At 47.9% G+C, this 12,673-nt stretch overlaps 1 protein-coding gene across 1 annotated transcript in view; it reads right to left on the bottom strand.

The window, feature by feature from the left end:
- Positions 1 to 12,673, bottom strand: part of jakmip3 (Janus kinase and microtubule interacting protein 3) — a 416,080-nt gene that overhangs the window by 385,837 nt on the left and 17,570 nt on the right. The gene's annotated exons all lie outside the window — the stretch shown is intronic.

The raw sequence follows: 12,673 nt of genomic DNA, 5'->3' as shown, positions 1-12,673 counted from the left end.
AAGATTGTAATTACAGACGCTTGCAGTGTAATTAGTTAATTAAGTGAAAATTATACACATTGCTTCCAAACTGATATAAATCGCAATGGGACCAGGGAAACACTGATCCAAACCTTGCTATTTCTCTGCTATGATTTCTGAAATAAATCATTGTAGTTTATCGTCGCAAAATAAAACTAACATCTAAATGTGCCAAGTGTAATTTTATCACAAAAATATCATTGTATCTATCTGTACACTTAGACTGTAAGGATTAAATAGCTCTGATTCACATCTGATTCAACAGTGTCTGACTATACGCAACAGATATGAACTGACAGTACATCGACGGTATCATATTTACGTCAAACTGCAAGAGCAGAATATTTCAAAACCCTGGCTGTTGGAGGTTTATTGGAGGATTATTTTGTTTTCAATTTATGAAACTCTAAACTCTAAAAGCAAAAACTGGTCCTGAAAATGCAGACCAACGTACAGACTTTCTCTTTCTAAAATTTGAAGTGTTAAGACACACATTAAGATACCTACACACAGACACACACATTACTGAGGCAGAGATAAAAAAAACTATCAGATTGTGAGCTAAATATACAAAGTTACAAGGTCTGCAGAAAAGATAGGAAAATTCTAAAGGGGGAGGTGTAGTTTAGCTGCTTAAGGATTAATTCACTTTAACAATTCGAGAGACAGCGGAGAGGTAAGCAGACATGGGAGATTTTATAGATGGCATTGAGAACTACAAAAGGAATTGGCATTGTAGTGAGGTTTGGGTCTCAGCCCCCTGGTAACAGTTGTGAAGTGGTAAATTGCAGAGACGAAACAAGCATTTGGCAAAGGAATACGAGTTTTAATGGGGTATTTTAACTTGCATATTGAATGAGGTAGGTTTTAATGGGGTATTTTAACTTGCATATTGAATGAGGTAAGTTTTAATGGGGTATTTTAACTTGCTTTATGAATGATAGTGAATTTAAAGAGTGTGCCTGGGATAATTTTCTTCAATATGTCGTAGAGCCAACAAGGGGTGTGCCATTTAATAATTTTATTAATTTTTAATCAGATTTAGTAATGAATAGTGAACCAGATTTAGGGGAGGATTCTCCGACCCCCCGCCGGGTCGGTGAATCGCCAGGGTCGGCGTGAATCCCGCCCCCGCCGGCCGACGAATTCTCCGGCCCTCCAAAAGTCATCGAGGCGTGAGTCTCGCCGCCCGCCTCGGAGAATGGCGGGGACCAGCGCAACTCAATGAGCCCTGGGGCTGCTCGAATTCCCAGGCCCGCGATGGGCCGAAGTCCCGCTGGTTTTTTGCCGGTCCTGCCGGGGGGCAGGCTCCAGGGTCCTGGGGGGCGGGGGGGGGCATGGGGCAATCTGGCCCCAGGGGGTGCCCCCACGGTGGCCTGGCCCGCGATCGGGGCCCACCGATCCGTGGGCGGGCCTGTGCCATGGGGAAACTCTTTTCCTACACGTCGATTGTGTCAGCCTCCACGATGGCTTGGCCCCCCTCCGCGCATGCGCGGGGATGATGTCAGCAGCTGCTGATGCTCCCGTGCATGCGCGGTCTTGCTCCGGCCGGTGGAGTCGCTGTGAACAAATATAACAGTCACTGTGAAGTGGACACCAACAAAATCTTCGAGCGCTACTTTTTTAAGCAGCGTCTACAAGGTAAAGATGAATTTTTCAACTCCTTCTTAACTATCCTCCGCCTGCTCACGCTGTCCTGCAACTTTGGTGATATTGCTGACTATATGATCAGAGACAAAATCGTTTTTGGCGTTCACTCTGATCCTCTGAGAGAGCAGCTACTGAAAATCAAGCATATGACCCTGCCAGTCGCGATTGAAACATGTACAGTGCGTGAGCACGCCAAAAATCGCTATGCCCAGTACAAATCGGCTGAAAATGAGAAACTTGCCTCCCATGAGGCAGAGAGTGTGCAGGCCATTTCTCGGATGCAGCACCTCAGCATTGATGACGGCGCCTATTTTGCGCGCTTTTCCCGGGGCCCAACGCATGTACAGTGCGAACGGGACAACAAAGCGACCAATACCCGCACTGCGCATGTGCGATGATGTGTGGAGCATCAAGACGCCGACTTAAAGAAACACTGCCCTGCAAGAGGCAGGCGCTGTTTAAACTGCAGGAAGCCTGGACACTATGCAGCCTTGTGAAGGTCTGCACCACCAGTCAGGGGCCAGCGCTCCCAATTTCGACGACGGCGCGTTCAGAGTGTGCAACAACGATGACAGGATTCTGATCCTGGCAGCACAATGGATCCAGAGGAAGAATACCTGCACTCCGCCTACTGTGTGGGCATCATTACCAAATGTGAATATGCCACATCCAACTCATCACAAATTCAATCCATCCTCGCTGTGGATTCTGCGGACGAATGGCGTGCGGTGATGCAGATCAACTATTGCTCCATCCAATTTAAGATGGACACAGGTGCTTCTGCCAACCTCCTCTCACAGGCAGATTTCAGACGCATCCAGAAGCCCCCCAAGGTCCTTCTCGCAGCCTGCAGGCTCCTGGACTATAACGGAAATGCCATCACGGCACTGGGATCCTGCCATCTACTCGTCTCTAACCGGAGTACCCAGGCTCGGTTACATTTTGAGATTGTCAAGCCAGACAGGGCATGCATCCCTACTAGGCGCGCATGCCTGCAAGCAGCTGAACCTCGTGCAGCGGGTTTATCCAACCACATCCCCCAATGAGGATCTTCAGGCCGGCATTGACAACATCCTCGCTATATATCCGGATGTGTTCGACAGGATGGGCACGCTGCCATGTCGATACAAGATTCTGCTACGACCGGATGCCAAACCAGTGGTCCACACACCATGCCGGGTATTGGCTCCGCTGTGGGAGTGCCTGAAGGCACAGCTCAAGGATCTTCAGCAACAGGGCATAATTTCCAAGGTAACCAAACCGATTGACTGGGTCAGCTCAATGGTATGTGTCAGGAAGCCTTCGGGAGACCTGCACATCTGCATTGATCCCAAGGATCTGGATAAGAATATAATGCGGGGGCAGCACGGTGGCACAGTGGTTAGCATTGCTGCCTACGGCGCTGAGGACCCGGGTTCGAATCCCGGCTCTGGGTCACTGTCTATGAGGAGTTTGCACATTCTCCCTGTGTCTGCGTGGGTTTCACCCCCACAACCCAAAAGATGTGCAGGATAGGTGGATTGGCCATGCTAAATTGCCCCTTAAATTTGAAAAAATAATTGGGTACTCTAAATTTATTTAATAAAAGAATATAATGCGTGAACACTACCCCATCCCAAAGCGGGAGGAACTCACCAGTGAGATGGCACACGCACGTTTTTTTTACCAAGTTAGGTGTGTCACATGGATTCTGGCAAATCCAGCTGGATGAGTCCAGCAGAAGGCTCTGCACCTTCAACACACCGTTTGCCAGCTACTGCTATTATCCAATGCCATTTGGCATTGTCTCGGCATCGGAGATCTTTCATCGCATCATGGAGCAGATGATCGACGGCATTGAAGGGTTTTGTGTGTACGAGTCCACAAAACACGTATGGTCCACAAACCCCGAAGAGCTTGCTTCCCGTCTCCAGCAGGTATTCCACCACGTCCATGCCAAAGGCCTGAAGCTGAACAGGTCCAAGTTTTGCTTTGGCATGCCGACACTTAAGTTGCCAGGTGACCAGATCTCTCAGCAGGGCGTGCGCCCCGACACAGACAAGATCAAGTCCATCGAAGCCATGAAGGTCCCTGAGGACAAGAAGGCGGTGTTGCTGAGATACCCTCAAGTACGACACAGGAGAGAAGATTGGTAATTCAAAGGCTTTAATTACCAGAGAACCGAACAGCTGCTGAGAAGTGTGATCACAGCATGCTGCCCAGTGAGCATCACCTTATATACCGTTTCCTGGGGGCGGTGCCAGAGGCGGAGTCCCCCAGGGTTCCAAGCCCGGTCTTAAAGGGCCAATGTATTAAAGGCAAGGTACAGTTACAGCAGTTACCGATACCATTCATCACATTCACCCCCTGTTTAAAAAAACACATAGTCCGTTGGGGGTGAAAGTGGAGTTATAAGTTCAGTCTTTTGGGTGGTCTGACTGTCCGTGCTGACCTCCTCCGCTCCGGTGGTGGTGCCGTGGATACGGTCGGTTTCGGTGATGGTATATCCGGGAGCACGGTTGACTGAGCCTTTGCCCGCTTTGGAGCGGTGGGGGTATCTGGGGTGACTAGTGTAATTGGTGCCGGCGGCGGCTGGGGGGCAGGGGGCGCTATTGGGGGGGGGCACTGTTGTGGTCGGCAGTTGGTGCGGGGAGGGGAGCGTCGATAGGAGGGGGGGGGTCGGTGGGGAAGCCGGCAGGTGCCAGGTCTCGCAGGGAGACGGTGTCCTGCCTGCCGTCGGGGTGCTCGACGTGGGCATATTGAGGGTTTGCGTGTAGCAATTGGACCCTCTCGACTATCGGATCTGTTTTATAGCTCCTCACGTGTCTCCGGAGTAGAACTGGTCCCGGAGTCGTCAGCCAGGGTGGAAGCGAGACCCCAGAGGTGGACTTCCTGGGGAAGACAAACAAACGATTGTGAGGGGTCTCGTTCGTGGCCGTACAGAGGAGCGACCTAATGGACTGTAGGGCATCGGGTAGGACCTCCTGCCAACGGGCGATTGGGAGACTCCCTGACCGTAGGGCTAGAAGGACAGCCTTCCAAACTGTCGCGCTCTCCCTCTCCACCTGCCCGTTTCCCCGCGGGTTATAGCTCATCGTTCTGCTCGAGGCGATGCCCTTGCTGAGCAGATATCGACGCAGCTCATTGCTCATGAACGATATACCTCGGTTGCTGTGGATATAAGCGGGGAAACCAAACAGTGTGAAGATGCTGTGCGGTGCCTTGATCACGGAGGCCGAGGTCATATCGGGGCAGGAGACCGCAAAAGAGAAGCAGGAGAACTCATCGATAACGGTGAGGAAATAGATGTTGTGGTTGGTAGATGGGAGGGGCCCTTTGAAGTCTACACTTAGTCGCTCAAAGGGCCCAGAGGCCTTTATCAGGCGAGCCCTGTCTGGTCGATAGAAGTGCGGTTTGCACTCCGCACAGATCTGGCATGCCTTAGTCATGGCCTTGACCTCTTCTGTGGAGTAAGGTAGGTTGCGGGACTTGATGAAATGGGCAAGCCGGCTGACCCCCGGGTGGCAGAGGTCATTGTGGATGGCTCTCAGGCGGTCTTTTTTATAATGTAAAGGACAGCCTGACGGTGATTGATGGTATTCTCCTCAAGCTGGACCGGATTGTCATTCCACTCAGTCTCCAGAGCTTGGTGCTCAGCCAAATCCATGAGGGACACCTGGGCGTCGAGAAGTGCCAGGCAGGCTGTCTACTGGCCCAGTATTAGCCAGGATATCTCGAACATGGTCCTCAACTGTGCGACCTGCCAATGCTACCAGCCAGCGTTGGAAAAAGGGGTGCACATTGTGAAGCAGCTTATCTGTAACGTGGCAGATTCTGCTTCTGATATCTACCTCGCGCTGCTTGCATACAGGGCGACCCCACTGTCTAGTGGCATGTCGCCGGCTCAGCTCCTAATTAATAGGAACCTGCGGACGACGCTCCCAGCCATACACTTGCCCAACCGGTGCTGCCACTAATGTCGCCCACCAAAGTATGTGCCACTGTGCTGGTCGAAGGTGGGGGTGATAGCTGTTATGCCTCAATGGTGATCTCCTTGGAGCTCTCCTCAGAGTATTCTGTTGGGTGGTTTGGAGGGTGGGAGGGGGGGCGCGGAGATGGGGGTTGGAGGAATCAGTTGGAGATTCGGCGAGAGAAGGAACATGTGATCAGTAAGAGGGGGAAATCATTTTGTCTGACATGAACAGCTCACTTGATGCAGGTTGTCTGGGTGAAAGGGCAGTGGGTCCTCACCGCTGCGGCGCAGGCCAACCTCGCTGTCGGTCACTGCTCTCTCTTTGGTCAAACCCGTGATCTTCAAGGCCGGTTCCTCTTAGAGGGCGAGGGCTCTGATATCTGGAACTCTTCTGCCTGCCTGGGCCCTTTCACGCCTATTATGGGCTGCTTCTCCTTTGGGGACAGAACGAGACATTGTGAATGTTGCGCTTGGTGCAACAGGGGGGTCTATGGCAGGTGGCATGTGTGGGCACCTGCAGTCAGGCTCACTTGAATATGCTGTCCCCGGAGTTACCCAAGTCGGGATCTAAGCCCCACACCTCACAATCCCTGAGCATGTGCCATTTACCACTGGTCTCCACCAACATGGATCAGCCTTACTGGTAATTTCGGGTGGGGGGGGGGGCGGTTCTCCCTGGCGATAGGGGGCTATGGGTGGGGTTCTCCCTGGCGATTGGGGGCTTTGGTGGTTGGGCTCTGGGTGGAGTGGTACTCTGGCACCACTGATGGCACCGTGGCACTGCCGGCCGGGCAACCTGAAAGTATAACCTGGGCCTCTTGCGGGATTCAACAGCCTTGTCACGTCACCAAGTCGAACACGACAGGGTCAGTAAATTGTGACCAACCAGGATATGCCACAAAGAGCCGAGGGCCGGAATTCTCCGCCCGTTCACGCCTGCGGGATTCTCCGCTCCTGCTGCAGGGAACGGTGATTTGGCTGAGCACCAAATTCTCCATCCTCGCTGGCAGCAGTGACGGGGTGAAATCGGATCAGAAAATCCCGACCAAGATCTCCTCATGCTAAAAAAAGTCAAGGCAACTAAAAAGATAAGAGAAAACTAAAGGAGAAAGCATACAAAAGTGTAAAAACAAGGTACAGATCCTGGCAAATGGGAGGGGTAGGAAGAATTGTAAAGGATGATGAAACCAATGGTAAGAGTACAAAATGGCAGTCTGAAAAGAAACTTGCCAAGGTTATCAAAATCAACACAAATACGATTACATTCGGGAATGGCCAGGAGCAATGTGGGTTCCTTGAAAATGGATAAATGATACTGTCACTAAAAATAAGAAATCAAAGGCATGTTAAATAATTACTTTGTGTCATGTTACATTCTCAGATGATGATACTAGTTGAAAGACAGGTCCGCAAGCGGAACCCTGTCCTGATAGATTGTAAATTTTATTTTTTTGTTTTGAAACATGGAGGAGTTACAGAGTTACAGGACTTAAAATTAATTTTTAACAAAAGAATAAAATATTTATTAAACATGGAAAGATTAACTATAATACCTTGCTCCTTCAACCCACTTATATCATTGCACAGGTACACATATTTACAAGAATAAAAAAAGTTATAAAAAGTATCTTATGCTCTAATGTGTCTCTGTAAGTATTTAGGGTAGAATTCTCTGCAAGGCCCGATGCCGTCGTGAAACCCGGAGAGGTTCACGACGGCGTCGGAGGCCGCTCCTTGCCCCCTATTCACCCCCCTCCCCCCCCCCCGGGGGGGGCTAGGAGGGCTGTGCCGTAAATCTCGGCTCTGGCGACAAGGCCCGGCGCGCCGGGAATGACGCGGCCGGCGCGCCTAATGACGTCAGCCGCGCATGCGCAGGTTGGCCGGCTCCAACCAGCGCATGCGCGGCTGACGTCACGACGGCTGACGGCTCAAACCCGCGCATGCGCGGTTGCCGTCTTCCCCTCCGCTGCCCCGCAAGACGTGGCTGCTTGATCTTGCTGGGCGGCGGAGGAGAAAGAGTGCGTCCCTTTGAGACGCCGGCCCGACGATCGGTGGGCACCGATCGCTGGCCAGTCCCCTCCTGAACATGGTCGTGGTGCTCACTCACCTCTCCGCCCCCCCACAAGCCACAAAACAGCTTTTGGCGCCATGTTCACACCGGCAGCGACCAGGTGTGGTTGCCGCCGGCGTGAACCGGTCGGGAACGGCAGGCCGCTCGGCCCATCCGGGTCGGAGAATCGCGGGTCGCCGTGAAAAACGGGGGCCCGCGATTCTCCGAGTGGCGTGTCGCAAAACGCGACACGCCATTATGGGGGGGTGGGAGAATCGCGGGGGGTGCCAGAGCGGCCCTCCCGCGATTCCCCCACCTGGCATGGGAGCGGAGAATCACGCCCTTAGTCTCTGTAAACCAATAGGCCAACTGTGGTCAGAGATGCCACACTTTGAACCCAAGTGTCTGATGCCACCCAATATAACTTTTGCGGATTTCTTATCAAAGATGTTTATCACGCTGTGCGCCAACTGGTCTCACCGGAATCTGGCATCCACACAAGTGTTTCCATACATTGTTCTCGAAAAACCATGCCTTGAAATATTCTCCCAAACAATGCTTTCTCTCGGATTGCCTTCATCAAGGATCCACTTCCAGGATTTCAATCACTCATTTCAGTATTTCTCTGCTTGGATTGCCATGTACATTCAAGCTTCCACACAATCTCTCAGGTACCCAGCCACACCAACAGAGTACCACTGCTTCACAGGTAGTATTAAGATGTCACCAACATTTTGACTCACCTTGGAAGCCTACCTTCCCATTTTAAATCTGGTTCTTGCAGCTACCTCTTTAACTTGGAACATTTTCTCTGCTTTTTACTTCAATTTCAGCCAACAGGATCTTGTTCAACTTCTTGTTCTTTGTTCCTTTAAATTACCGGCTTTCTTGTGCCATATGTTTTGGCCCAACTCCCTGGTTTTTGGACTTTCTTTTGTTCTTTTAGGGATCCTGCTTTTTCCCAACTCCCTGGTCCTGTTCAGCTCCTCTTGGGTTCAGCTTAAAACTACACTAAACAGTTCTTTCTAATCTATGTGGTGCCTGGTTACAAAGTAACAACCTAGTTTCCCTTTAAACCTTGTTTGCTTTCACATCGTAAACCCTTTAATTACAACACAGGCACAATTTAAAGTGACCAAAGCCCATAGACATGCAGGTACCTTTGTATAACATGAAGCTAACTAAATTCTTAACTCTTTTGTATACAGAAACACAAACATAAATTTACTTAAAGTTAATACCCACAAATGCAGATGTAGCTTATTTCAAGCTACCTCTGTTTCCTGACAGTTATAATTTACAGAGTTGAGGAAGAGGTCAGCATGTTGGACATTCCAAGGAAATTAATACTGAATCAAGGACCCAACAAAATTAATGTAAGCAGAACAACAGTAATGAAGAAAATTGTGACACTAAAGAGTGACAAATTCCAGGACAAGATGGCCTACACCCCAATGTTTTAAGGACGTCAGTGAGAACATTGCACATGCCCTAACTATAAAGTACTATCAATTTGAGAAGCTTTTTATTTGCATTGGAAAATTGCACACAAGTCACTATGCTATTAAAAAAATTAAGAGGTAACATGGAATTTAAAAAATTACCTCCAGAATATTGACAAGAATCATGAACTAGATCAGTGATTCCTGATCGCTGTTCCATGGCACAGAGTGAAGGTGTACCGCGGCCGCCGGCACTCCATGCATGCACCCTTTCATCTTGCACCCAACAAGCCCCAGTTGTTTGGATTAAATTCCCTCCAGCCAACTTGACCAGGTCTATGTGTTTCTCTGTATTCCCATGAATCTCACTTTAAAGTCTCCAGTTTGTTATTCAAGACCAACCTCTGCTATTTCCAACCTGATCACCTCGCACCAGCTGCATTAGAAAATAAGTACACTCGATCCGATAAACAGAACAATAAGGGAAATACACAATTGCCCATATCCTGTAGTCAAGCAGGAGTCTGGAAAGGAGGGTCAAAAAAGGTTTATTTCCAACCTTAGGTTGAGAAACGTACCAACACGCAAGAGTCCAAATCCCAGCCGGGACTATTCTGCCACTCTAGCTCCTGTCTAGGCCGGGTTTTATCCTGTGGAATTAATGAACCCGCTGAGTGTGATGTTCTTTGATTTCTGAATGAGAATGGCTTCTCACAAAGAACATCAAGCAATGATTTGAACAAAGCTAATTTATTTACACTACAACTAAATAGATTTGAATTGCTTACTAAGATATATAAGATTACAGATTAACTAAAACTATGATTCAAACTACAGAACTCCTGATAACATGACTATTCACTATCTCATGTAGTTTAGTCGGGCAGCATGGTCGGCACGGGCTTGGAGGGTCGAAGGGCCTGTTCCTGTGCTGTACTTTTCTTTGTTCTTTGTTCTTTGTTCTAACAACCTAGAGTATCACGTGATCCACGTGTATGCGCTTGATCGCCATCTAGTGATTGGTTGTAGTTACAGCAAATTGTTAATGCTTCATTATTCTTACAATACACATATTATAAGATGTGTATTCACTTCTTTGAAGTTGTTTGGATAAGCTCTCAAACATATTTACAGTGCATCATGTTTGTTGAAGCGATATATGGTTTCACAATATTATTGTCCATCTGGTTAACAATATATTTTTGTTTTACAAATTAAATCTGTCTGTTTTTTTTCTGAGACGTGTAGATCTTTTCAGTGCAATCTTGTCTTGCAGTTGTGTTTGGTTCTTCACCAATGCTTCTGCATGGTGTTGTTCCAATGCTGCTGTTGTTGTGTTCGCTGATGGAATGATGTCTTCCTGACATACTGTTGGAGTTGCATGGAGTAGCTCTATACCTACTGTGATGCTTGGAAATGTGGGTTGAGTTGTCTTTACCTTGAGAACTGCTCTGCAGTTTCTCCTCAAGATAGAACCCTCTTCCATTACTACTAGGAATGTGGAGCTGCGTGGTGTATGACATGTGCCATGCTTGACCATCCATTTGGAAGTTGTACTCTGACAGTGTCACCTTGTTCCAGCGGTGATAGATTTTTTGCTATTCTATCATAGTACTTTTGTTATTTCCTTTTATTTTGTTTGATTTTTTGATTGCATCTTCGTTTTCAGGATTTGTGTTGTAAGACTCGGTAACGTGGTGCGTATCTTTTGGTTCATCAGCAACTATGCTGGTGAATATCTTGTTGCAAGTGGTGTTGCTCTGTAGCTTAACAAAGCTAAATTTAGGTCACTGTGTGAACCTCAAGCTTTCTTGAGTAACTTCTTGGCAATTTGCACTGCCTTCTCAGCCTTTCTATTTGACTGTGGATGATACGGGTTAGAGGTTACATGATGGAAGTCATATTGTCTGGAAAACTCAGTCCATTCGATGCTATCAAAACACAGTCCATTGTCCCTCATTATGGGAATGGGATGCCATGCCTTGCGAATATTTCTTTGGTAGCCTTGATGACTGCCTTTCAACTTGAGTTGGGTAGCTTGATTACCTCAGGATAATTTGAAAAATAGTCAATGACTAACAAGCATTCACTGCCTTGAAAGAAAAACAGATCAATGCCTACTTCTGACCTCAGAGTTGTGATGATTTTGTGCATAGTCAGTGTCTCCTTTTGTTGATGGGACTGGTTCTTTTGACACGCTTCACATTGTTAAACTAGGTTGCGAATGTCATTGCGGATTCCTGGCCAATACATACACTCACGTGCTCTACTTTTATATTTTTCCATCCCCAGATGACCTTTATGCACCTTGCTGAGGATCATTTGTTGTAAAGAAGTCGGTATTATGATACGATTTTGCCTGAGCAGGAATCCATTGACACTGCTTAATTCTGTAGTCATGGAGACATGTCGTTTAAATTCCTTTTCATAATTGAGACAAGCGGATGATGTTCGGTTTCAACTATGAATGTGGGTAACCCATACACTTAGTTATGGAATTTGTCCATACCTGTCAGTAGACCCATACACTGCTTTTCAATCTGCATATAGCGCTGCTCAGTTGGTACCATCGCTCTCGAGGCATATGCAATTGGTTGCCATAGCCCTTCACTTGTCTGTTGTAACAGCCCTGCGCCTATGCCGTCTTTACCGGCATCTGTCAAGATCTTCGTACTGCTTTTGGGATTGAAGAACGTCACAACAGGTGCTGTAGTGAGTGCTCTTTTCAGATCAGACCACTCTCTGTTGTGTTCATCAGACCAATTGAATGTCACATTCTTTTGGGTAAGCTATATTCGTGCCGTGGTGCGTGATGCCAAGTTTGGTTGAATTTTCCCAAAAAATTGACAACACCTAGAATCCTTAGGACTGCCTTCTTGTCTTTTGGACATGACATTCTGGTAATGACTGTTATCATTTCACTGTCTGGCTGTACTCTGTGAGCTGATAGCTGATCACCCAAGAAAATTAGCCTGGAGAAACCAAATTGGCATTTGGCGCTGTCCAGTTTGAGACCAAACATCTCAATGTGCTTCATGACTTTCAGAAGTCTTATATTATGTTCCTCTTCGTTTGATGACCAAATGATTATGTCATCCATGTATACTCGTACGCTTGTGATACCTTCGACCATCTGTTCCATAGCCCGGTGAAAAATTTCGGAAGCTGAAATAATCCCGCAAGGCAGTCTGTTGAAACAATATCTCCCGTGTGGTGTGTTAAACGTGCAGAATTTTTTAACTTGCGTTATCTAATTTTAGTTGCCAGAAACCCCTGGACCCGTCTAGCTTGGCAAAGATCTTGGCATCTGATATTTCGCGAGTAATTTCTTCCTTTTAGGAATCGGGTGGTGTTCCCGCTTAATATTCTGATTCAGATCCTTGGGATCGATACAGATTCTCAGGTCACTGTTGGCTTTCTTCACACAATCCATCGAACTGACCCAGTCAGTTGCTTCTTTGACTTTGGTGATTGATGTGTTGGGCAGACTGGGTCTATGTGGACTGCATTTGATGCAGTGTAGCGAGAGACAGACTTCCAACACTTGATGAGATGCAA

Source organism: Scyliorhinus canicula, chromosome 16, assembly GCF_902713615.1.
Source record: "Scyliorhinus canicula chromosome 16, sScyCan1.1, whole genome shotgun sequence".
In the NCBI taxonomy this organism is placed as follows: domain Eukaryota; kingdom Metazoa; phylum Chordata; class Chondrichthyes; order Carcharhiniformes; family Scyliorhinidae; genus Scyliorhinus; species Scyliorhinus canicula.
This window is presented reverse-complemented; position numbering and strand designations above follow the sequence as displayed.